Below are 5,502 nucleotides of genomic sequence, written 5' to 3'. Positions count from 1 at the left end.
ATCAGCCTGTGAAGAAGCAAAAATCTGCCAACAACTGCATGAGCAAGCTTGTAAGTAAACCTACAGTTCAAACCTATAATTTGACTGGAACTTTCTAAGGGACTTTGAACTTCCAGCTAAACTATGTCCAGATTTCTGACCTTCATGGTTATAAAGCAATAGTGGTTTTTGTTGTAAGCTACTAAATTTAGAATTCATTTTTTATGCAGCAAAAGATTGATAGAGTTGTAACTCATGGCATTACTGGGAGATGGCTGAGTCTTCTGAAGCAGAATGTGATTAGCAGTAGGATGTCTGTGAAGGACATATCTTGTCCCCACTCCACTCTGTCTCTGTCCACTTCCTGTCCTCCATAAGGTTAGCTGTTTGAACTCTTTTGCAAGAACACACTCTTGCCACCATAATATTTGCCTTACCTCAAACCCAAAATAATAAAGCCAACCATGGACTGAAACCATGAATCAAAATAAACCTTTCTTCATTTAAATTGTTTATCTCAGGTATTTGTCACAGCAATGAAAAGTCCAATTCACAGAGGTTAGCAATACAGGATGACTCATTCTACTGAAGTGAAGACATCACAGAGAAGGAATATTTGAAGAGGAGCATGATAGAGGGAAAAGGAAATGGCAAAGGTCTTAAAGAATAAGAAACATTCAGGTAACTACGGGTTTGGAATTGTTGGGATATGTATAGGTATAAGAAAGCTAAGTGCAAGAGAGATGTATTATGGAAGACATGATGTTTTGTGCTATTTTTATCTATTCATTTTACTTTTTTTGTTTGTTTGTTTGCCTTCTTTTGGTTTATTTTGGTTTTTCAGACAGGCTCTTTCTATACAGTCTAGGCTGGCGTACAGTGTGCCATGTAGCACAGGCTGGTCTTGTGTTCATAACCCTCCTGCTTCAGCTGTGACTATCATTGTGTGTCAGCATGCCCAGCTTGAGGTTTGAACTTTCAAATGAGGATTCTGATACCAATGAAAAAGAGAACTAAGGTGGAAGAAGTTGAACCTGATGAAGATCCTAGTTTCAAATTTTTAGATAAGTATGTAAATAAAAGTGAGAGTCAATAGAGGCTATGAATTTAGAAAGGTGTCAAAGAGGAAGGAGAAAGAGGGAAGGCTTAGGGGGAAGGAACAGTAAAACACATGTGTCATGAAAGTAGAGGTGCAGAAACTGAGACATAAGAGGTCTAAGTTGAGATAGCATAAGAGAATGGAGGAGAGTAGGGAGGAGGATAAGCCAAAACTAAAGACTTAAGAAAAAGACATGTATAAACCTATTTTCTTCCTGTCAACTAATTAAAAATATAAATTTTATTGCAGAAGACACTAGAAAGTAGAGAAACATCCCTTGTTCCTGGTTTGGAAGAAACAATATTGTGAAAATGGCAATCTTACCAAAAGCAATCTACACATTTAATTCAATCCCTATCAAAATTCCTAAGGCATTCTTCATGGAAATAGAAAAAAAATTCATTTGGAATCACAAAAAAACTCGAATATCTAAAATAATGCTGAGCAACAAAAATAAAGCTGGTGGTATCACCACACCTGATTTTAACCTATACTACAGAGCCACAGTAACAAAAACAGCATGGTACTGGCACAAAAACAGATATGTAGATCAGTGGAACAGAATAGAGGACTCAGATGTAAGTCCAGGTAGCTTTAGCCACCTGATATTCAATAAAAATGCCAAAAATACTCATTGGAGAAAAGACAGCCTCTTCATCAAATGGTGTTGAGAAAACTGGATATATATCTGTAGAAGGATGAAAATAGATTCTTCTCTCTCTCCATGCACAAGAATTAAGTCCAAATGGATTAATGACCTTAATATCAGACCAGAAACTCTAAAACTGCTAGAGGAAAATTAGGGGAAACTCTTCAACTTATTGGTCTTGGCAAAGACTTTCTGAATACAACCCCAATTGCTCAGGCAATAATCAGATTAATAATTAGATAATAATCAGATTAATCACTGGGACCTCATAAAATTACAAAGATTTTACACTGCAAAGGACACAGTGAAAAAAGCAAAGAGGCAACCTACAGAATGGGAAAAAATCTTTGCCAGCTATATATCTGATAGAGGATTAGTATCTAGGATATACAAAGAACTCAAAAAGTTAAATAATAAGGAATCAAACAAGCCAATCAAAAAATGGGCTATGGAGCTAAATAGAGCATTCTCAAAGGAAGAAATACGAATGGCATATAAGCATCTAAAAAGATGTTCTACGCCACTAGTCATCAGGGAAATGCAGATTAAAACTACATTGAGATTCCATCTCACTCCTGTCAGATTGGCCACCATCATGAAAACAAATGATCATAAATGTTGGCGGGGATATGAAAAAAGAGGAACCCTTCTACGCTGCTGGTGGGAATGCAATCTGGTCCAGCCATTGTGGAAATCAGTGTGGAGGTTCCTAAAACAGCTAAAGATTGATCTACCATATGACCCAGCTATAGCACTCCTAGGCATATATCCTAAGGACTCAACTCATTTCCTTAGAAGTACATGCTCAACCATGTTTATTGCTGCTCAATTTATAATAGCTGGGAAATGGAACCAGCCTAGATGTCCCTCAACTGATAAGTGGATAATGAAGATGTGGCACATTTATACAACAGAGTTTTACTCAGTGGTAAAGAAAAATGAAGTTATGAAATTTGCAGAAAAATGGATGGATCTGGAAAGGATTATACTAAGCAAGGTAACCCAGGCCCAGAAAGCCAAGTGCCACATGTTCTCCCTCATATGTGGATCCTAGCTACAGATGATTGGGCTTCTGTGTGAGAAGGAAAATACTTAGTAGCAGAGGCCAGTAAGTTAAAAAGGAGATATAAAGGGAAGAGAAAGGAAGGGAGGAGGATACTTAATAGGTTGGTATTGTATATATGTAAGTACAATCATTGAGATGGGGAGGTAATATGATGGAGAATGGAATTTCAAAGGAGAAAGTGCGGGGGGAGTGGGGGTATTACCATAGGATATTTTTTATAATCATGGAAAATGTCAATAAAAATTGTGAAAAGAAAAAATAAATAAATAACTGGGGGACTGGGAGGGAGCCAAAACTTTGGAACAAACTGAGAAAGTTCAGGTTTGAATTGCAGGCAAACACTAGGTCAGCCGCATACAAATTGGACTTCTAGTGTTTATTTGGGTCTGTGCCAAGAAACTGGGGTGGGGGCTGCAGCCAGTCCTCAGGATGACCTCCAGGTGGCCATCACTAAAAAGAAGAGACAGAGAGGGGTGGGGGAGAGAAGGAGAAGCCAGATTCTTTTCTGAGTTCTAGCAAAGTGGAGACTGCGAGGGCAAGTCCAAGGGCATTCTTGCTTTTTTGTTTTTGGTGTCCTGACAGCCTAACCTGCCTCACCACAGATGTTACAAGACTGAATTTGTGGACTGGAGAGATGACTTAGCAGTCAAGTCACTTGCCTGCAAAGACCAACAACTAGGGTTTGATTCCCCAGGACCCACATAAGCCAGATGCACAAGGTGGCACATGCATCTGAAGTTCCTTTGAAAGCCCTGGTGTGCCTCCCTCTCTCTGTCTGACTCTCATTGCTTGCAAATAAAATCAATAAATTAAAAAAATACAAAAAATACATATATAAATTTTAAAAAGGGGTCTGTGCAGAAGTACCCTGTGGGGTGAATAATATTGCTTCCAGAAGCCATAGATTGTTATAGGAAAATCTCAACACCAGGGCTGGGATATCTCTTAGTGAGTTGTTAAGCAGGAGGCTCCTGTGGCCCCCAAAACAATAAACACTATGGCCACTGCTCTTGGTTACCCATCAGAACAATATGGTAAGACCCTACTGCTAGACAGATCACTTATTTCAGTTGTAAGGACAGTGAAAAAGCAAGCTCGAATTTAGCTGTAAGCTTCTTCCCTGCTGGCTAACTGTCATAGTTCTGGAAGGTGCTTTGCAGGATGCTGTGGAGGAAAAGTCATCAATAGTCTTACCCAGAAATGGACTTTGCAAACTACATAACTAAACAGCCAGGCAGGATGTGCCCACTGGTGCAATAGGAGCATGACTGTTATAGATTGGATTTAGGCCCTGGTCCATGGAAGAAAATTCATGCCTGGTACTGTAAACCTAGTCAAAACCCTGACTGGGGAAGTCACAGGCCCTAAGAAGGAACTAACACTGTTTAACTAAGTGGACATGCTGTATGGCCAGTAAACTGTCATCTAAATGTGTATGGTTATCCTCATGTATTAGTGCTCTTCTCACCTTTGGTTAGAGAAGGTTCTTTGTACAGATGGTGATGACCGCTGAGACTCAGAACTCATTCACAGGCTGAGAAGAAATGACTGTGGATTACTGTGATAAAGGAGACAATGATATCACCCTATCTAAGGCTTAGGTAACAATGTGGAGGAGGTTACAGAAAGAATACAAGAGTTTGGGGAGGTGTTCTGAGGAATGCTATCTTCCAGGAATGGCATAAGAAAAGCAATTTATTTTAAAAAGAAAAAAAAAGGACTGGAGAGATGGCTTAATAGTTACGGTGCCTGCCTCAAAAAGCCTAAGGACCCAGGTTTGATTCCCTAGGACCCACATAAGCCAGATGCACATGCGTCTAGAGTTTGTTTGCAGTGGCTGGATACCCTGATGTGCGCTCTCTCTCTCCCTTTCTCTCCCTCCCCCCCCTCCTTCTCTCTCTCTAAATGGATAAATAAAAATTAAAAGAAAAAAAGCTGAACCTAGAAAGCTATCATGGTTGTCTCCAAATGAGATACTGTGAGTCTGAACCTAGGTAGGAATGGAAAAAAAGGATGGATTCAAGAGATATTAGTGAGGTAGATGACACTGTACAAAAAGAAGAAGAACTGGAATTAAGAATAGCCTTCAGGCCTGTAGAGATGGCTTAGCAGTTAAGGCACTTGCTTGTGAAGCCCAAGTACCCAGGTTCAATTACCCAGTACCCACATAAGCCAGATGCACAAGGTAGCACATGCATCTAGAGTTCTGTTTGCAGAAGTTAGAGGCCCTGGTGCACCCATTCATCCTCTCTCACTCTCTCAAATAAATAAATAAAATATTTTTTAAAAGAATGGACTTCAGCTTCTTTAGAAGGAAAAAATGTGTCTAAGAAAAAAGAAAAATACAAGCTGGGAAGTGGCACATGCCTTTAATCCCAGAACTCAGGAGGCAGAGGTAGGAGGAGCACCATGAGTTCAAGGCTACCCTGAGGCTTCATAGTAAATTCCAGGTCAGCTTGGGCTAGAGCATCACCCTACCTTGAAAAACCAAATGAAAAGAAAAAAGAAAAAAAGCACAAAAGTAAGAGGGACCAACCAAATAAGGAATAAATTATTTTGTCCCATCCCCAAAAGTACTTTTCTTCTAATAATCACTGAAAAAAATTCTTTTTTAAAAAACATTTATTTATTTGTTTGTTTAACAGAGAAAGGGAGAGAGAGAGAGAGAATGAATGGGCACTCCAGGGCCTCCAGCCACTGCAAACAAAC

This window comes from Jaculus jaculus, chromosome 7, assembly GCF_020740685.1.
Source record: "Jaculus jaculus isolate mJacJac1 chromosome 7, mJacJac1.mat.Y.cur, whole genome shotgun sequence".
Lineage (NCBI taxonomy): Eukaryota > Metazoa > Chordata > Mammalia > Rodentia > Dipodidae > Jaculus > Jaculus jaculus.
The sequence above is the reverse complement of the archived record's forward strand: the minus strand, read 5'-3'. Positions refer to the sequence as shown.